Below are 22,065 nucleotides of genomic sequence, written 5' to 3' on the forward strand. Positions count from 1 at the left end.
TTAGTTTCATTTAGTTTCTAGAATGTAATTCCTAGTTTTAGTTTCTGTTTTATTGTTTGAAAGTGTTTTGGTTTGGTATATTACCTTTCCAAGGAGGTTGTGGTTTTGGTAACGTTTGGATGTGTGTCATTCTTTCTGTCTGTAAACACGGTAGCTTGAAAGGTTTTGTATGAATGATGATAACTGATAACATTGTGGACATGTAGAGTGAAGTTATGTAAGTGATCCAATAAAATTTGCCTTGTTACATCTTGCAGGAGCTCTCCTCTCTTCAGGAACTCACTCTGCAGGAGGGGGAGATATAGGAGAGGTGGAGGAAGATCTCAGCCTGGGCATCTATTGTCTTGTGTAGTCTGGAAGATGAGTGGATGGTGGGGTGGGTGCAGTTTTCTCTGTGGTGGGGTCGGGTGGATTGTCCCGGGCTCTGTGGGGCCGGGAGGCGCTGCTGCACTAGGCCCTGGTCCAGACGGGCCTGGGCCCCCTTTCCCTGGCGGGTTGCAGAGTATGGGGGTGCCTACTGGGGTCAGCGGGGGAGCTGGCCCCAGGGAGGGGTCACTTGCCCCTCCCTTCCTTCCCTCACCATCTCCAGCTGCCTCCCTCTTCCCGCTCCACCACAATCACCCACACATGCAGGGCCTTGGGGTAAAGGTGTGTCACCAGGGTGCAGGGGAGGCATCCCCCCCTCTGTTCCCTTCTGGCTGCCTGTGCCTCAATTTTATCCCACAACTTAGACATTCACATTACTCACACTCTCATTACACATACATATAGGATCTTGGGGGTGGGCACTCTACACGGAATCCAAAAGACCATCAGGGTGTACACCTCACCCCTGGCGTCGTTGCCCACCTCTCAATTTTAAATACACGTAGACATTGAGGGCTATCAGGAGGGACCATGCGCTTACCTGCTGCTCTCTGGCAGGTAGCTCCATGCCCTCCTGGGTTTTAAATGCACCTTAGAACACACATGCATCAACACTACAATGAGCGGGTGGAGGGAGGTTTGGAGTCTTCACACACCCCCGTTCTCTGCGGCCTGCTGGAGCGGGGGGCTGGGAGGAGGAGTTGGCCATCCGATTGGGGTCTGGAATGTGGGGCCTCCCTGCTGCTGCCGAGCCAGGACAGTCTGCTTCTCTCCACCCCAGGGAAAAGGGTAACACTACCTGGGTCTGGGTGCAGTTTCCCCCTCCAGATGCAAGGGTACCTATACCTGGGGTATAGAGTACGCTTGGGGAGTGTGATTGTGTGTACAGTGTCTCTTTATGTCTGTCTCCACGTTGGGTGAGTGTTGAGTAATTGCATATGAGAGCATGAGGGTGGGAATGGATGTATCTGTGTGTGCCTGTATTTCTGTGTCTATATGTCAGGTCGGGTATCAGACGCCACCTCTCTAGGGACATCTCAGGCCCTCCATGGTATGGAGGCCTATCTCCCCCCACCACTTCCCCTGCCAGTGGCAGACGCCTGCAGATATCGGTGCGTTGGTGGTTCTTTGTGTCTGGGGATGGGCGTCTGTGTATCCACCGGCTCACTCCTTGGTGGCTGCTTGTCGGGGCCTGGAGCCTGGGGCTCGCTTGGGCCACTTCGGGGGTCGGGTGCCCTCGGCCTCTCGGCCTGGGGCTCAGTCACTCAGGCACAGCTGGCTGTCGGCGGAGCTCACGGGCACGTCACTGCAACCCCCCCTGGCTTCTGCTCCGCGGCTGCTGAGTGACCCCTCATCTGGGGCTCTCCTCAGCTCTTTCTGGGACAGTGGCGCGGCTGCCCCTCTGTTGGTCTTCCTTGGTCTCTTGTGTTCTGGGGGCCTCTGGATGTCTGGAGTCTTGATCTCCTTCATACCTGCTTCATGCCCTGGAGGACTGCGCTGTGGCTCCCCACACCCTCTAGCACAGACCTTCCCAAAGTGTGGGGCCCGCCCCCTGGGGGGGCGTAGAGCAATTGCAGGGGGGGCGCGGGATGAAAAGGGAAAAGAACAAAACAACGCTTGGACACTGCTAGCACGGGGCGCCCACAGAAACGCAAAGCAGGAGATGAAGCATCGCTGAATATGTTTCCAAACCAACTTCATTCTAAGCCAAAGACTAAAAAATATGGTGAAGCATATCTTCCCTTTGCTTTCACCTGCACAAGTGCCGAGGTAGGTCTCCCCTGTAGAATTGGTTTTCCCTGCGTTGGGAGCAGCGCTGGGCTGTTCAAATCACAGACAAACAATATCCCACAGTTGTTTATGTTTTTAAACCCATTTTGCACAGAGAGGCATTTTTTGAAAAATGCATTGATAGCAATGTTGAATATTATTACACATGAAAAAATAAACAACTACAGTAAAATAATCACACCGTGACACCTCTGCCTTTCTAAATGGAGGGACAGTAACTGCGTGTGTATATGTAAGCATATAAAACCTGAAGATAGTCAGACTAACAGTAACAGTAAAGGGAGTGCAGAATTATTAGGCAAATGAGTATTTTGTCCACATCATCCTCTTCATGCATGTTGTCTTACTCCAAGCTGTATAGGCTCGAAAGCCTACTACCAATTAAGCATATTAGGTGATGTGCATCTCTGTAATGAGAAGGGGTGTGGTCTAATCACATCAACACCCTATATCAGGTGTGCATAATTATTAGGCAACGTCCTTTCCTTTGGCAAAATGGGTCAAAAGAAGGACTTGACAGGCTCAGAAAAGTCAAAAACAGTGAGATATCTTGCAGAGGGATGCAGCAGTCTCAAAATTGCAAAGCTTCTGAAGCGTGATCATCGAACAATCAAGCGTTTCATTCAAAATAGTCAACAGGGTCGCAAGAAGCGTGTGGAAAAACCAAGGCGCAAAATAACTGCCCATGAACTGAGAAAAGTCAAGTGTGCAGCTGCCAAGATGCCACTTGCCACCAGTTTGGCCATATTTCAGAGCTGCAACATCACTGGAGTGCCCAAAAGCACAAGGTGTGCAATACTCAGAGACATGGCCAAGGTAAGAAAGGCTGAAAGACGACCACCACTGAACAAGACACACAAGCTGAAACGTCAAGACTGGGCCAAGAAATATCTCAAGACTGGTTTTATGGACTGATGAAATGAGAGTGAGTCTTGATGGGCCAGATGGATGGGCCCGTGGCTGGATTGGTAAAGGGCAGAGAGCTCCAATCCGACTCAGACGCCAGCAAGGTGGAGGTGGAGTACTGGTTTGGGCTGGTATCATCAAAGATGAGCTTGTGGGGCCTTTTCGGGTTGAGGATGGAGTCAAGCTCAACTCCCAGTCCTACTGCCAGTTTCTGGAAGACACCTTCTTCAAGCAGTGGTACAGGAAGAAGTCTGCATCCTTCAAGAAAAACATGATTTTCATGCAGGACAATGCTCCATCACACGCGTCCAAGTACTCCACAGCGTGGCTGGCAAGAAAGGGTATAAAAGAAGAAAAACTAATGACATGGCCACCTTGTTCACCTGATCTGAACCCCATTGAGAACCTGTGGTCCATCATCAAATTTGAGATTTACAAGGAGGGAAAACAGTACACCTCTCTGAACAGTGTCTGGGAGGCTGTGGTTGCTGCTGCACACAATGTTGATGGTGAACAGATCAATACACTGACAGAATCCATGGATGGCAGGCTTTTGAGTGTCCTTGCAAAGAAAGGTGGCTATATTGGTCGCTGATTTGTTTTTGTTTTGTTTTTGAATGTCAGAAATGTATATTTGTGAATGTGGAGATGTTATATTGGTTTCACTGGTAAAAATAAATAATTGAAATGGGTATATATTTGTTTTTTGTTAAATTGCCTAATAATTATGCACAGTAATAGTCACCTGCACACACAGATATCCCCCTAAAATAGCTAAAACTAAAAACAAACTAAAAACTACTTCCAAAAACATTCAGCTTTGATATTAATGAGTTTTTTGGGTTCATTGAGAACATGGTTGTTGTTCAATAATAAAATATTCCTCAAAAATACAACTTGCCTAATAATTCTGCACTCCCTGTATTTTGTCTCTATCTGCCATTCTGCAATTCATCCCATGTAAACAATAGCGTGGCGCACAGCATAACGTGAAAAAAGGCACATACCTTTGATGTTGTGATGAACTCTGTATTCCTCGTCCACACGTAAAAGCAAAAAAAGGAGTTTCAAAAAATGTCCGTTTTCGGTGATTCGAAAAGTCATTTACGTGTGGACGAAACAGCTGCGTGTTCAAAAATACCTGTGTAGGTGCGGACGTAGCCTAAAAGAGTTAGTAGTTTATTTTATTACTACCTGTCATTTATTGCAGATTACTTGTATTTGCTTAATTGTTAACTAAATGTTTGAGGTGTGAAATAAACCGCAATGGAGCAAAATATGACTGTGTGTGGTTGGATGATGTGTTTATGTTTGCGTGCGCGCGTGTGCGTGCGAGAAAGGGGGGACGCAAACATTTTTCTTGCAAAACAGGAGGGGGGGCCTAGCAAAAACATTTTTTTGGAACCACTGCTCTAGAAGATCATTACATGAAGGAACCTTTTAAAAACAAGCACGCTCACAGGTGTACACACGGGTGCTCACACACACAAACTACACCCTTTTTGGCTCCTACCTCAAAGCACACTGTGCGCTGTCGATCTTACATGCTGCACAATAATGTTTAATATTTAGTATTTACTGTTACATTCCCATAGATCATCGAGATGTTGTTTATTATGTTGCCTTTTTTTTCTTTCTTCTGCTTGTTTTCTCTTTTTTCTTTCTCAACAGGTGATCCAGGTGATTGATTAAAAAAAGAAAAAAATTTGGCTTGCATTCATCAAGTTCTTCAAGGTCAACTTAATGATTTATTGGTCGAAAATTGAGTGAAAAGCCTGATAACTTGGAAACTATGATTCTTTCAAGTGTGGTGCGTATTTGTCAACACAAAGAAAGTGCTATATAACGATTTAAAATAGCATGTCACATGTGACCTCTGACCTCTCCTTCAAGGTCAAATAAGGGCACATTTTTGTGATCTGTGACAGTACGCTTAAACTCCTACTACCTTTTGTTGTATTGGCAACATTTACGAATGATGCTGGTACATGGGGATTGTAACTATACCATTATAATTTATATTCAAATTTTATGTCATATCTGCCTTTTAAGGCGACCCCAAAGATATATCTTTAAAGAAAGCATTGTGACGATAACAAAAATGAATCCACGGGAATAAAAATAACAATAACAAATAATTTAACTCAAAATTATGTAAAGTGTGTTAAAATGGGTTTCACAAAAGGGCTTTCCTGTAGTTTTTTTCCCCTTCGTGTTAGTTAGTTTTGTCAAATCTTCCCTTTTAAAAAAGAAATGCAAGAATGTTTTTCTACAACCACTTTAGTTTTAATTAACAGCAAACTAGAAGTGACCTTGGGAAGTATAAATAAGCAAATGCTTGCCAACAGGTTTGCCTTATCAACCTTAAAGGTTAATTAGGCTCTTTATCCCGCTCTGTTGTGCTAACATTTTTATTCAGCGCTGGTTTGATACCCTTACTTATCCTTCTTCTATTTTATCCACAAAGACATTGTTGGCTTTAATGAAAGATTCCTGACGGCCTAATTGCCGCTGTTGAAGCTAATTATGCAAATTTAAACATGCTGTCAACTTCCTAACATTTTACCGGTGCCACTCTTGTCAGCTCGTGATGGTGCCATCAGTTAGTTAAGCGGGCGTCTCTGATGTACACTGTCTGAATCCGCCCATAATGAATCTGTGTGGTCACGATTCGCGGAGACTGGATTGAGAGACTTTCTTGCGCCATACTTTCTTTTTTACTTTTAAGCGTGTGGGTGTTCATGCTAGTTTCATAGCCTTGAGATTAATTACATCAGCTTTCTATTGTGCTGGTAAATAATGCACCATGCTTCTCTTTGAGACAAGAGGGATAACACAGGGGGGAACTTTATAGCAAAAACTCAGACAAAATGTTTTCTTGTTCATTTTTTTTAACCGCTTAAAGGGAATTCATTTATTCATGGATTTCACTTGTGCAGTTTAACATTTTATTTTCTGTGCAGCTTCTTCTTCTTTTTTTTTAATGTTTGTATCAACATTCACCTTCCCGGGGCCAAGGATTCTGGTTTGTGGCCGATGTGGATAGCTGAGTTCATTTTTGTGTTGCTCTTTCAGGACACATCACAGGACAGCGAGCCAAATAGTGTTTTAGTTCAGGCTGTACATCAATGTGCCATCACATACTCCAATTCTGGTCCTCTGCCCTCGAGCTCTTAGAATTAAATATTACTCTATGCACTGCGCAGGCTCATGGAAAAGTAAGTTAGGATTCTAACGGTGTCCCCTTTTTTTTTTTACTGTGATAGCTTGACCTTGTGGGGTCTTGCGAAGCATAGATGGGAGCTGTAAAATAAACATCTAAAAAAGTAAGAACCTCTGCCATAAATACCAGGCTTTAATCTGTCTGAATCCCATCACAATGGCAAACAAAAAGCACCACCATTTTTTCCCCCCTCGCTCATGGAGAAACTCAACCCTCTTAAGCTCATTCAAATTTCATCCCTCTCAAGTTTTGCCTTGAGTCTCGTTTTCACTGTCCAGGGATTGAGAGCTGCCATCTGTCTGGGTCATCCACGCTCGCCTGCAAACTTTTGACTCAGGAGGCTTTTTTTTCTTTTTTTGATCACATACACACACACACACACACACACACACACACACACACACACACACACACACACACACACAGTCTCTTGGCTTATTGATATTCAAATAACCCTCACAGGGGATTTTCAAAGCACTGCTAAAAGATGCATTAGCTGAAGAGAAAATGGGATTCTTTTTCTCAATTTTACAACCTAGTATCTCAATCTGGAAGGGTTTTAGATCAGGACAACGCTTATGATTAGGTTTTCCATTACCATTTAGGAAAGAATAGTATAAGTAGTAATGGCAGCCCAAAGGATTTTTTTCTTCTTCTTAAATCTGTGTACCCAAAAAAGGTTCAAAAGAAACAAATTAAAAAAACAAAGCAAAACACATGTATGTTATACTAGAAATTGAGTTTTGCACTTTTTTGATAAATAGTTCCAGCTGGATGGTGGAAATTGAGTGCTTTACTGGAGGAACATTATTAAATACTGGAAAAGCAATTTGAAACTTTGGTAAGGCTGCACTGAAAAAAATATGTTGTTGGATTTACTTAATTCAATGGTGGACATTTGTTGCACACAGATGTTTTGCTTCGGCAGCAACTTAAACAATTGAGTTAAATTAACACAATTTATTCATGTTCAATAAACCTGTGCAATTTGTGTTGATAAAATGTGACTTAAACATGTTTTGATGAAGTAATTTGAGCTCTTGGAATATTTTAATCCTTCACAATTTTCTCACGTTATCCCAACACGATTCAATAACTTTTACCCAATACTACTTGGTCACTTAAATACTACATGTTATCTTCAAATTACATTTTGCTATTATATTCTAGTATCAAATACACAATTTTCAAATGGAGGCCTTATAACAGATTGTATTGTTCTCTTCCAAGATGGTTGCTGGCATCCACCAGTAACCTTTCAAAACAAAATGTCTAATTTCACTGCATTGACAGTAGGTAAAGAATTAAACTGACATTACTCCTCCACTGAATCTATATAAATCAACAGTTAAATAATGTCAGTTCTTCCGTGTTCTCTGGAATCAATCACAGTAAAGAAATTAGACTGTTTCTTTTGAAAAATGTTGGGAAAGAACAAATCAAAACATTCTATTTAAGGCCTCTGACATCAAGATTCAGTTAAACAACAATTATAACTAAACAATTTGAGGTAATGTTAGTTTCCATTAACATTAAATTAGGTTACTGAATTGGCAAACACCTTCCTATTAACACCTCCCATTTTACCCCAATAACTAAAGAAATTAGCACTTGCAGGTCAAAACCTTTATTCAAGAGACGCAAAAATAACATTGATACAGTGACTGTCAAAAATTACAGCACTGATCATACTGTGACATCTTGGTTCAAAACAGCACACTTAGAAATATTCAACGTTCTTTACTTCAACTGAATGAAATTGAAAATACCATTTCACACGACCCATATGGGATATTTAGACTGTATAACTGTTCACGCTACATCTCTTCACTAGTAAAAGAAAGAAAAAATACAAAGACAAATTTAAAAATGCTGCCAAACAGACAAACAGAACTTGTACAGAGCAAAAGGAAAAACAAACAACAAAAAAAACGGCTTGTCCTCATGGCAGTTGCAGAGTATATAAAAATGAACCCTGCGATCTGTTCCTGGAATTGAGCTTCAAAAATGCAGCAGAACAAGTGTGAGATTTAAATGTCCTCTCACCTAGAGCTGGTCACCTCACATGCATAACAGTGAGCTTCGTTGCAGGAGCAGTTTTGTCTTAGTTGTGAGCTTTTCTTGAGAGCTGAGTTGCATCCAACTCCATTACCACCCTTTGAATCACCTCAAAAGTGTAGCAGAGTTGTGATGGGTAACTCATGTTGAAGGAATAAAAAAGGTCCAAACAGCATGGCTACTGCAAAGGTCACATTATCCAGATCTTGAAGAACAACATCAGAAAAGTCATTGCCTGGCGCATCTCTGGAGACAGATGTTCATTGTGGTTTTCTCAATCTGTGCAGTGGCCTCAGTCAAGTCCTGGTTAAACACAAAACATTTCTTTAAGATTCCTTTTTAAACTCATCTCTTTTGAATCTACCAGTTCTAATGTTAGAGTAATTTAAACCAATGCAAGCAACATAGTAAATAGCTATAGCCAAAGAGTGGCCTGCCATGCTGCCATTCATGGTCTAACAGAGTTTCTAAGAGAGGGTGAAAAACATAATAATTTCAAATGCTTTACATTAGTTTTTGTTAGAAAGACACCGGCCCATCAGAAATCCAGGTTATGTCACTCAGAAGATGTTAGAATTTAGACTTTCAGCCCCACAATTTGGTTAGCTGTTGGTCAGTTGGTCTTTTTTTTTTTTTTCAAACAAAAGCTAATGTAAATATTGGGGGGATTTTTCTTTGTTCACTAGAATGACAAATTTAAAGTTTTTTCACACTGATGTGACCCCTAATACAGGGGTGGGGGTGGGGCCTCAAGGGCCGGCGGCCGAGTTCACTACCAGGCCTCATGTGAACTTCAAATTATTAAAGAGGACTACTGGTCCTAACCAGTCCAATGAGGATCAAGTGGATAACTAAATGCATTTTTAAATGTTGCAAAGCCACAATCTACTCATAAAACACTCACCATGAACTCCTGCACCAAGATGTTGCAATTGTCTTTCACACAGATGCGGAGCACTTTGATGAGGGACTCCGAGCATTAATGTCATCCTAAAGTATTATAACAAAGAAAACAGAGATTTGTGAACTTTTCAGTAGCACAGAAGAAAATGATCCCAGACAAAAACTCTTGACTTTTTAAACCAGTCAACATGCAACACCAGCATCTACAATATCAAAAGTTCCTGTTTGACATCAACTTTATGGATATATCGTTTCCAGAACATTTATTTTTTAAAAAAGATAAATTTTTCTCAGTGGGCCAGTAAATGCATGACGAAAATTATGGCATCCTTTTAGTGGAATCAGTACTCACAGGTAATAGTTGACGGTTTCAATGGATGTAGCATAAAAATCTTTTACTGACCTAATGCAATACATATACACTTTGTAGTTAAAGAATTTTAAAGTTCTTACTGTCATAATGGCAGCTACATCCATTAGCTTTGTGCCCTGTTCCCCCGATCACTTTGCAAACACTTTCAGCAGACTGCCAGAGAGAAACTCAGCTCCGTCAGAAACCTTGACTGTATGCATGGTTGGGATGCACTGGAATGCTGCATTTCATCTGAAATGACATAAAATTATTTTGAAATAACAGCAGGCACTGTGCTTGGTTAATCAGTAATGTTTTGTTGAATAAAAACTGTGTTTCCAGATCTTATGGGATTAAAAAAATCCAAAGATGTTTGTTTCTGATTTGCAACCCACAAGTTACAACCTCATTTCAGTTCAAGTGTGCATTAATGCGAGTCCAGTAATCACCTTTCTGGCAATACATACAGGTATAAGATAAACCTATGGCAGATTTTGGATCTCTCAGTTGTATTAATAGGGTGAGTATGCATGCACCTAATAATTATAAAAAACCTATTATAATTAAGTTACAGAAACGAAAATAGAATATACTTTCTTACCATAACACCTTGAACCCACAATCCATCAGCTGACTCCTGGTGAAATGCAGAATAGAGGTCGTCTCTCAATATGCAGCAAAAAAAAACAAAAACAAAAAGAAAAGGACAGCAGGTGAGGGCAGGAGGGGTAGGGATGTAAGCTAGCATAATGCCGCTGATGATATTAGCTAAAGCTGTTCAATGTCCAAAATCTCACTAACACCACGGTGCAGTAAATACACAATGTAACTGAAGAGTCAGTTGGCAAATCTATTCACACAGAAAACCAAATTATGTTATGAGTGCCTCGTAATTAGGTTTAATGTGATATTACGGCTCTTGTGCCAAAGACAAATTCAAATGAAAAAGCGCCAATTCTTTGACAACAGATAAAACAGCAAATAAGCTAACGGCTCTTTTTTAGCATGTTACATGGCGACACTCTAGACGTTTAACTACATTTGGCTGAAATATGGTAAAAATTAATTCAAAAAATCAAGACATACCAAAAACATAGAGTTGGCTGCTCGACTTGACTGAGATGGATGCATTTTTTAAACCAGGATCCAAAGCCCGCGAGATGAAATCACGCGTGGTTTCACGAGATTTAACGTTGCTATCTTATTAACTTACTTCACCTGAACATGATATGAACAATTTAATACACCCTTTCTGCATATCATGTAGTTTTTACACTATATAGTTACATTTAACTTTAAAACATGAGGCAATTGTGTTAAATACATGCAAGATGCTTACATAAATCCAAGAGATGGCCAGTCCCTTTTTTTCAGTGTGTATAGGTTGTCTCTTGGCACTCTGCTTGCTCTCACAGGTTAAATAATAATTATAAATTGGCCATCGGTGTAAATGTGAGGGTAATTACGTGTTTGTTGCCTCTGTTGATCTGATGATGTTGGGTGTACAGTGCCTCTAGCCTAATGTCAACAGGGATACACTTCAGCCCTTCTGCAAAAGGGAAAATGTTATATTTTAAATTCTTGGACTCTACTAAAGTAAATATGCATGATTCACAGTTCAAAATAATCCCTGTTTTATCTGCACTGGGCCTTGGTCCAGCCCCTCAGTTCATCAACTGTGTGAAACTGTCTGAAACAAGCTGTTTTAGCTCCCTTCCCTCTCTATTCTGCGCCACAAAAACACATTTAATTCATAGACAATATAAAAATGGACATTGCTAGCTAGTTTGTAAAGTCCCATTTTGAAACCTGGAGATGAGCACTTTAGATCTTGGATCCAAAAACTCAGATGTGATGAGGAAGGGCAGGTCTGATTGGGAAACTGCATGCTCACTGGCTAATAACTTATGACTTACAACGTTTTAGCCAGTGAGTATGCCTTTAATTGGACGGCGTCAACGCGTTAATGAGCTAGGTGGACGACGTGCAGCCCGACGCACGGAGCAATCCGCGGTAACTCATTAACAGAGATTCGCTCGTTAAGTCATTTTAACGAGATTAATGTTGACAGCACTACTTTTAATATCATTTTGAAACATGGTATAACCAAGAATTACAAAAATAACTTATTTCTTTTATTCAGTATGTTTAAACGTGAGTGATTGAGCCCTGAACTCAGCAGGAAAGTGTTTACAGAGGTCAAAACAGAAAGACATTTTCTCATAGACTTCTATAGGACTGGAAGTCTATTTGCAACCACAGCTAAAAGGACGATTAAGGTCACTGAAATAAAAAAAAAAGAAAGCTTTCTAATGTTTTTATTTAACACTGGTATCCACAACAGCACATTATTAATATTTGGCTCTCTTCCACAGTGTGTCCTTTGTCCTATCTCCCTCCTCTCTCCCCAACCAGTCGTGGCAGCTAAGCTTGGTTTGCTGGAGGTTTCTTTCTCTTAACTCATTCACTGCCAGCCATTGGCAGTGAATGAGTTAAACCCATTGACCCATTCACTGCAATTGACGGCTATAGACATCAATGGCAGTGAATGAGTTAAAAGGGAGTTTTTTCCTTCCCACTGTCACCAAGTGCTTTCTCATAGCGGAAGTGGTTTCAAAAAGGTATATGATGCATACGACAATTAGTACACACAGGAAAACGTTAAACTGTCAAAAGTCAATGTAGTGTCCGCTGCCTGCCTATCAACCCCTGTGTAAGGGGGATTTTGTTTTTATCTCTGTATTTTTTATTGCTAATAATACAATTTGAAGCTGAGAACAACTTGATTACCAAAAAATAAATCAGTTCCTGAGAACTTACACTTTCAAAATACCAGTGGCAACACCGGCAGCCTTGGCAGTGACAGAGTGGTTGTTATTAGAGTTCAAAAGGACAAACAGTCAAACTTCTCTTTATTGAGTCAGATGGAAAAAAGAAGCTGCAGAGGGCTTGTCATCCATTGCCATGACGGCAAGTAGAGATTCAGGTTGAGATATTAAAAGGATTTGCTAGGCTTTTTTATTTAGCTCTGATTTACATCTTTGCGGTTCTCTATCTGTGAACATGATCTTGGCAAGGTGAGGAGTATAACATCCTTTTAACGGGAAAAGCTGGATCAGGCTCAGGGAGGGGCACCAACTGGTCTGTGGCAACCAGTTGGGACATGAGGGAAAAGCGTAGAGAGAAAAGCAGAAACTACAAACAACATAGGAGAGACGTAGACAGATAGCCGGCGACTGGTAATAACATATCAGGAAAAAGCAGCTCCGCAACCAGAGTTACCTGCAGAAAGGAACAGGGAGAGAGGAGATACAGGCTTATGTCACGTAATGGTGATATATAAGTGCACAGAGAGTGAAAGAGGAGAGTAGCGGCGAGGTGCCCAGTGCCCTTGGCAACATGACTGGGGATGGTTAAAGGTCAAGATATGAAAAGAAAGTTTTAAGTACATTCTTAGAAATACATAGAGTGGCTCCTAAACCTACACTAGGAGCTGGTTCTACACTCAAAAAAATCTGTTGTTGGATGAACACAATTTAATCATGGCACCCTTTTTGCACACAATTTAATTAACTGAGGGGCATTTAGCATTTGGTGGTTTAATGTAATCAGATTACGTTGGATCAACATAGTATACTTACATTGATTTGAAGTGATTTATTTAAGTATGTAGAGTGAAATTTGTTTTAATTCATTCTACACAAGTTAAAAAGTTTAGGAAAACAATTAAATCTTGTTGTTTGAACAACTATATTGTTAATCAAGGCAATTACTGCAAGTCTTGCTTAAAACATGCTAGCAAGCAAAATGGACACAATAATACATTGAACTTAACAGGTGGCAGTGGTCTTAAACTTTACAGGCCCTTGACACATGAACACAACATAGTAACAGTGCAGCTAAAAACAACAATGAACATTTCTTTGCCGTTTCAATGCAGTTTCTGTAAAATGTTAACTTTGTTCTACAAAGGAGAAAAAAAAAAGAGAAAAGGGGGGGCACTAAAGCACTCCAGTGATATCTCCATTCAACACATGACAGCATTATGGTATGTTTGAATTAGTACCTATACTACAAACTCAAAATTAAATGAAAAATAATTAACAGAACAGTACTTCTGTCAGTACTTCTGATCCATTTTGATCCAAGGACAAACAAAAATCATCTGCAGTGCTGTATAAAAGGTGAATTGCCCAACAGAGAGAATCCAAAAACTTAAAAAATATATTTTTTAAATGAAAGAAAAACATATAAACAACTCAAATATTAACATTATATATTGGAAATCACCATTGCACCAATGAACCATTCATGACCTATCAGTCATTTTCAAGTGCTCTCACCCCATAAGCTTGTTTTTCCAGAAACTGTGCCTTTGAAGAGAGCTTTTGTCCATCAAGATATAAAAGTATCTTCTTGAGGACTTCAAAGGTGCATTTAAGTTCTGGTGGGTAGCTCAGGTTCAAACAGTATGTGAGTCCAAACAACAGAGCACATGCTTGTGCAATGTTACCCAAATCAGTGTTAGCGTCCACACCCTCAATCAGGACACCAACGTCCTCTTCAGGTTCAGCACCCTCCTTCTGGATGACGTACACCCCCATCACAGTTTGCTCCATGCAGCTTTTTGCCTCACTGTCCGTATCCTACATGAAAAAATATAAGACAACAAAGTAAAATTTAAGAGAGTGTTTAAACAACTGTTTCTATGCTGTTCATAAAATCCAAGTAGTCAAAGTAATAAACAGAAAATTACACCACTAAAGTAGTTGTTAGTAATTACTCCAATACATAAATTATAAAATACACCTCTCATGTCAAAAGAGGTGGCATAAAACTGAACAGGATGGAGGTGGACCCCTGCCTGGTGGCTTGGATCTCCGACTACCTCACCGACAGACCACAGTACGTCAGGCTGAAGGACATCACGTCTGACACAGTGGTCAGCAGCACAGGAGCACCACAGGGAACTGTGCTGTCCCCTCTTCTCTTCACCCTGTACACCTCTGACTTCTGCTACAACTCTGAATTATGCCATATTCAGAAGTTTGCAGATGACACGGCCATCATGGGGTGTATCTGGGATGATCAGGAAGAGGAGTACAGAAGTCTGGTGAGGAACTTTGTCGCATGGAGTCACACAAACCACCTGCAACTCAACACCTCAAAGACTAAGGAACTGGTTGTGGACTTCGGGAGGTCCAGAGAAGGTCCACTGCCAGTTCAGATAGAGGGGGAGGAGGTGGAGGTGGTCAACAAGTACAAGTACCTCGGGCTGTGGGTGGACAATAAACTGGACTGGTCATGCAACACAGAGCACCTGTATAAAAAAGCCCAAAGCCGACTGTACTTCCTCAGGAGGCTGAGGTCTTTTAACATCTGCAGGAAGCTCCTGAGGATGTTTTACCAGTCAGTGGTTGCTGGAGTACTTTTCTATGCTGTGGTGTGCTGGGGGAGCAGCACAGCAAAGAGGGACTCATCCAGGCTGGAAAAACTGATCAGGAGGGCTAGCTCTGTGGTCGGCATGAAGTTGGACACTCTGGTGACAGTGGCAGAGAAAAGGACATTAAAGAAACTGATGGACATTATGGACAATGCTGGGCATCCTCTGCACACGGCCATAAACAATCAGAAGAGTCTGTTCAGTGACAGGTTGCTTCTCCCCAAGACAAGAACTAACAGACTTAAAAACTCCTTTGTCCCACACGCCATCAGACTGTTTAACTCCTCTCTGGAGGGGAGAGGGAGGGGAAACAGGAGGACAAAGGAGGGGGGAACAACTAAGCTGTAGTGCCTCTGCACCTCACTGTACAATACCTTGTGCAATACTTTTTGTAAATAGTCAACAGTGCAATAGACTCAATACTTGAAATGTGCAATTCACTTGTATTTTTATTTTTTATTCCTATTTATTCTATTTATCCCCTTTGTATATTTTTGTCTCTGTATTTATATGTGTGTGTGTGTGTGTGTGTGTGTGTGTGTATATATATATAACAGTTCTGTAACTGTAACTTCGGTCGTTGCTGTGCTTTTTTTGGAAGTCGAATTTCCCAGAGGAACCCACCCGAGGGATTAATAAAGTTCTATCTTATCTTATCTTATCTTATCTTATCTTATAATTGACCTCTCACCGGCCCCTCCCCCGAAAGGGCCATTGTCCAAATACACATTATAGCAACCGTTACTGTGTCTGACAAACATTAACCTCAAGCAAGATGGTGAAGCAGTGTGCCCACCGATACGGCGAGAGATTGTGTCTGGAGGAGTTGTGTTCTTTCCATTCACAAAGTCAAAAACAATGTGAATGGATTAAACAGTGTGGATGGCCCCACTCCCAGGTAAATGTACCAAACATTATGAAGCATGTCTGCTCGCACATTTGGGTACCCGTTGGTGCGCAGAGGAAACCATTTGTTTGTTGGACATAGCAAGAGTAACTTAGGGGAACAGGACTCGGGAAAAGGCTAACTCAGCTGCTAAAATAAAACAGGTATAGAAGTGTTAGTACTAAACAGCTCAAAGTTCATAGACATTTCTATTTACAAATACTGATGACCATAGCAATGAAAAAACAACAGGACTTGTTTTAATCCAAGTACAGATTCAAAAGCAATATTGTCTTGATGCATGTTAAATGCATTGTATGTTTGTGTATCTAGTTCAACTACGGGATGCATAAATTTCTTTCCTTCCAATACCAAATTCCAGAAATTCTTTATTGCAACGCTTAATGCTGTTTGGTATTCAAGACATCCTTTCCCCAATACCAGGTGTCTTGTTGCTAATCTCAAAATTTTAATTTTAACAATTTGCATTTGAGGCAACGTCACAATTTGTATGAGAATGTTACAGTCAACATGCTGTCACAGTGACTCACCAAGTCTCCTTTATTAACTTCTCATAGTCTTCGTTTAGGTAGATGCACAAAGACTTCAAGATGCATGCTCGTCTGGTATGGATGTTGTCATGCTGGAGAGGAGGAGGAGATAATATGAGCCAAAACCAGGCTGTTTTTCTTAAAGCTAGGGTAAATCAGTTAAGTTGCATAATTATTCTTTAGGTTAGAACCTGGCATGTACCATTTGTTAAGCCGAAACAAAATTGACAACTTCATCTCCAAATAAAAGTTATTTTTGCTGCCTATGACATCGTCTACTCAATCCTAATACAAACCTTGGAGATGGCAAGCATGAGACCTCTTATTTTCTTTCCAGGTGTCCCTCCTTTGCTCAGAAAGATTTCCATTAAGCGTGGCGTGTACTGGTCAAGCTCATCAAAGAAAGTAGATAGCAGAGGCTTTGTGGTGATTCGCAAAAACTCCTTCTTTTCCTCTGACCTCGTGTTTATGCTCTTTTTCCCCATGCACTAGCGTTCAAGTCAATTCGAAGGATGCAGCCCCTGAATTTGGACACAGCTAATATTTAGCAACTCGTGCACGCTAGTTTAACTTGCCTTACTGCGAGAGGCCGAATGCTTAAAAAAAGGAGAGAGAAAGAAAGAAAGAAGAAATGCAAATGATAATAAAAAAAAGTGAAGAAAGACCATGTCTTGCAATAACCATCATTTAAAACCAAAGTGAATGCTAACATAGCTAGGTAAAAGTTCAATGAGACAACCATACTAGCTTTAGCTAACTTCATTTACTTTGAAAGTGAATTACAAACGTGTTAAATATTGAATTAAACATATCAATAACCGCTAAAAACACTATAAGACTAACTGCAAAAACGGGTAACAAAAAAAATGAAAAACAATGAAGTGGAAATGCTAATAATAATATAAATATAGCCGGAGCGGATTATAAATCAGGTATTAGACGGTACGGATTGGCACGGTCTAATACCCGATTTTCACTGTATTTGCTCCACTCCCGCTGTCTAATGACAACTTACACATTTGGAATTAAAAACATTGTTAAACAATTAACGGACGGAACAACTTCGTTTGACTAAGATATTTTCAGTTATTTATTTCTTACCTGTATTGTGGAAGATTCCGCAGAGGGAAACGGCAGTTCACTGAACACATTTAACTTTCTCCACATTCCCGCCTCTTCACTTCTGGGAAGTTTGAGCATGTGCACTAGGCATCGGTTTTAGAGTTGTTGATTTAAAATAATTACATTTAATTGAACTGAAGAATGCAAATCTAGTTCATTAAACCTTTTATTATTTTATGTTAAACCAATAACTGATAATGATTTAAAAACCTAAACTCAATATGCTCATGTTAAATAGACAAATGTCTGTTGAATTAATCAAACAACTGCCTTAGTTGACTTTTTTGAGTGTAGGCTCCATTGGGATAATAGAGTACAACAAAGTCTTTATGATACAAACAAATAAGATTATTTCTGTCTTTATACTGCAGGCTTTTTAACAACAGGCAGATCAGACTGGTTCTGTTTTAGCAAAGCACGAAGCCTCAGTCTATCTTAGAACTTTTGAACAAAGTTGGACTAAACAATCTGAGAAACTGTTAAAGAGTGGACTGTGCCTGTCTATAAATACACTGTGGGGACTGGGTGTTCCCCAACACCGTTAGCTTGTTATTAGCAGGTTCTTATGTCATTTTCTTTGACACTGACTGGCACTGTGGCTGCCAGCAACTGCTAGACCACAAATATAAAGCCTTTGCTGACACTACAGGAAAAGTCAGTGCATCAGAGTCCCAAGACGTTGACATCACAAAACCACAAATTTTATCATAGAATCTGTGAAGAATTGAGCATTTCATTTTACCTTTGATTTGCCAGCCTGGCTAATGTTAATTTGTTGAGGGTGATGTTATGACAGGGTTATCACATTGCTGAGAGAGGTTTGCACTCCCAGTGCTTGTGGAGTACTTTTAAAACTCACAATGGGACTCGAACCATGGTCTCCAGGTTGAAAAACCTGTGGCATAGTCAAGTACCACACCTTTAACCTCCTAACATGGACTATATAGAGCTCTATGTAGCACTGTTACCTCTTGGTGACCATTATTGCCATAACTGGGGGTCAAGGTGGCTGATACCTAACAATCTATAACATCTGACAAAATATCAGATGTTATAGATTGGGATAAGAATCTGTTGGAATTGCTGGATGAGCCAAAGGATCATTAAACAATCATTAAACAGTCTTACCTTGAATTAATATTTTTACCAAACCAAATAACTATCTATCCAATAATTCTCAAGCGATATAAATGAAAAAGAAACATTCTGAATGGTCTGTTTACAGCATCCTGCCATGCGATTGCATTTGTCCCACGTTAACTTTTATCGAGTGGAAACAAGTTAGCGTTCATCCTCCAGCTTCACTGTGTTTATGTTATGCTAACATAACTATGTCACTGGCAATCACATAGCACATCATTATATACTAGCTAGTCCAACTTCAGTAACCCTACAAAAGTCACTGCTGTTTAGTTTTCTGTCTTCATTTATGTTGGAAGTGATAGCAGAGCTAAATGGCGCCGGTGAGGTCAGCTGCCGTCACGACTGCTCCGACCACTTTTTCTTTGTCTTTGTTTTTTAAGTTAGTTTTCAGCGTTTCTAAATCGGCAAAATCATCACCATTGGGTACATTAGGTATGACAGTGACACTCTTGTTTCTATTGGTATACAATGTACTCACAATTCGAAGTTTTTAACTCCGGATCCGAGCTGGCCGAGTGAGATCTCGAGGGAGAACAAAGGGAAGCGGCGGCGGCCTAGAGGGAAGCGAGCCGGCGTCAGGAACAGGCTGAGAGCTCGTGCACACCGCACACCTCTGCCTAGCATCCTGCTCGCCAACGTCCAGTCACTGGAGAACAAGCTTGACAAACCTCAGGGCCAGGATAAAGTTCCAGAGAGACATTCGGGACTGCAATCTCCTCTGCTTCACCGAGACATGGCTGAACCCAGCGGTGCCGGACCACGCCATCCAGCCGGCCGAGTTCTTCTCGGTTCACCGCATGGACAGGACACGGGACTCGGGGAAGTCAAGGGGAGGCGGCGTGTGTTTAATGGTGAACAACAACTGGTGCAACAGTGCGAACGTTGTTCCTCTCACACGCTCCTGCACACCAAATCTGGAACTACTGTCCATCATGTGTCGTCCTTTTTATCTACCTCGGGAATTTACATCGGTCATTGTAAGTGCCGTTTATATTCCACCACAAGCGGACACGGTCACCGCCTTATGCGAGCTGCATGAGGCACTCACACAGCACCAGACACAACACCGGGACGCTGCGCTTATTGTGACGGGGGACTTTAATAGCGCCAACCTCAAACGCGCAGCGCCGAACTTTTATCAACACATCACCTGCCCCACCAGGGGTGAAAGGACACTGGACCACTGCTACACTACGGTCAAGGACGGCTACAAGGCACAATCCCGCCCCCCGTTTGGCAAATCTGATCACGCCGCCATCTTCCTCATGCCAAAATACAAACAAAGGCTGAAACAGGAAGTTCCGGTTCAGAGGAAGGTCGCGCGCTGGACGGATCAATCGGTGGCCGCGTTACAGGACGCACTCGATGACGCAGACTGGGGCATGTTCAGAAACAGCTCCGACGATGACGTCAACGTGTTTACGGAAGCGGTTGTGGGATTCATCGGGAAACTAGCGGATGATACTGTGGAGACAAAGACTATCACAACGTTTCCCAACCAGAAGCCGTGGGTGGATAAAACCATCCGCGACGCTCTGAGATCCCGCACCGCTGCCTACAACACGGGACTCATGACGGGGGACATGGACCCGTACAAAGCCGCGTCATATAACGTGCGGAGGGCGGTGAAAGAGGCGAAGCAGTGCTACGGGAGGAAACTAGAGTCACAACTCCAACAGAGTGACTCTAGGAGCCTGTGGCGGGGACTAAGGACAATAACGGACTATAAAGCACCAACAACCGGTATGACGAACGCGGCCGTGACTCTGGCAGACGAGCTGAACACTTTCTATGCTCGCTTCGAGGCTGCAGCTAAGGTCTCCAACAATGCTAGTGTTAGCGGCGCTAACGGCTGCAGACAGGAAGATACTGCCAGCACCGGAAACGTGCTCGTCATCTCCGAGCATGAAGTAAGGAGAGCCTTCAAAAGAGTGAACACCAGGAAAGCAGCAGGACCAGACGGCATCCCAGGTCGTATCCTAAGAGACTGCGCATACCAGCTAGCTCCTGTGTTCACTGAGATATTCAACATCTCTTTATCTCAGTCGGTGATCCCCACATGCTTCAAAGAGTCCATCATTGTTCCTGTCCCGAAGAAACCCCACCCTGCTTCTCTCAATGACTATCGCCCTGTAGCCCTCACCTCAGTAGTGATGAAGTGCTTTGAACGCCTGGTCAGAGACTTCATCATTTCTTCACTACCAGACACACTGGACCCACTACAGTTCGCTTACCGTCCAAATCGTTCCACAGACGATGCCATCTCTCATCTCCTCCACACATCACTCACTCACTTGGACACTAGAAGGGGGAATTATGTTAAAATGCTCTTCATAGACTACAGCTCTGCATTTAACACCATAATTCCCTCCACACTCACCACCAAGCTGGAGCATCTGGGACTCAGCTCATCTACGTGTCAGTGGATCTCCAACTTCCTAACTGGCAGACCACAGGCAGTAAGGATGGGCGGACATGTCTCAGCCTCCACCACTCTCAGCACTGGAGCCCCCCAGGGGTGTGTTCTGAGCCCCCTACTGTACTCTTTGTACATATATGACTGTGTGGCCACTACCAGCTCCACCACCATCATCAAGTTTGCTGACGACACCGTCGTGGTGGGCCTGATCTCTGATAACAACGAGACGGCCTACCTGAAGGAGATTAGGAATCTGGAGAACTGGTGCCAGAGGAACAACCTCCTTCTAAACGTCAGTAAGACAAAGGAGCTGATAGTGGACTTCAGCACTAAGCAGGAGAGGAACTACCAGACCCCCGTCATCAACGAGTGCCCAGTGGAGAGAGTGGACAGCTTCAAATACCTCGGAGTTCACATCACGCAGGACCTGTCATGGTCCTGTCACATCAACACCATGGTGAAAAAGGCCCGACAGCGTCTCTACCACCTCAGACGCTTGAGAGACTTCCAACTGCCCTCCAAGGTGCTCAGGAACTTTTACTCGTGCACCATAGAGAGCATCCTGGCGGGAAACATCTTAACCTGGTTCGGGAACAGCACCATGGAGGACAGACGAGCTCTACAGAGGGTTGTGCGGTCAGCTGAGCGCACCATCCGCTCCGAGCTCCCTGACCTGCACTCAATCTACAGCAGGCGGTGCTGGACCAAGGCCAGGAAGATCGTGAAAGACCTCAGCCATCCCAACAACAGACTGTTCTCTCTGTTGAGGTCAGGAAAGCGATTCCGCTCCCTGAAGACCAACACAGAGAGACTGAGGAGGAGCTTCTTCCCGCAGGCGATACGGTCTCTCAATCACACCACCACACAGTACTGACCCACACATATGGTTCTTACACACACAC

At 42.3% G+C, this 22,065-nt stretch overlaps 1 long non-coding RNA gene across 1 annotated transcript; it reads right to left on the reverse strand.

The window, feature by feature from the left end:
- Positions 1–7,160: 7,160 nt before the first annotated feature.
- On the reverse strand, positions 7,161–10,728 carry LOC146547753 (uncharacterized). Its single transcript, XR_014890838.1, has 4 exons — positions 10,201–10,728; positions 9,701–9,851; positions 9,249–9,334; positions 7,161–8,647 (listed from the first exon to the last, which is right to left on the reverse strand). It is a non-coding gene; the product is annotated as an uncharacterized LOC146547753 (long non-coding RNA).
- Between the last annotated feature and the right edge of the window lie 11,337 nt (positions 10,729–22,065).

Source organism: Mchenga conophoros, linkage group LG23, assembly GCF_057382185.1.
Source record: "Mchenga conophoros isolate Kocher_MC1m ecotype Shallow Benthic linkage group LG23, M_conophoros_male_GT1.1, whole genome shotgun sequence".
In the NCBI taxonomy this organism is placed as follows: domain Eukaryota; kingdom Metazoa; phylum Chordata; class Actinopteri; order Cichliformes; family Cichlidae; genus Mchenga; species Mchenga conophoros.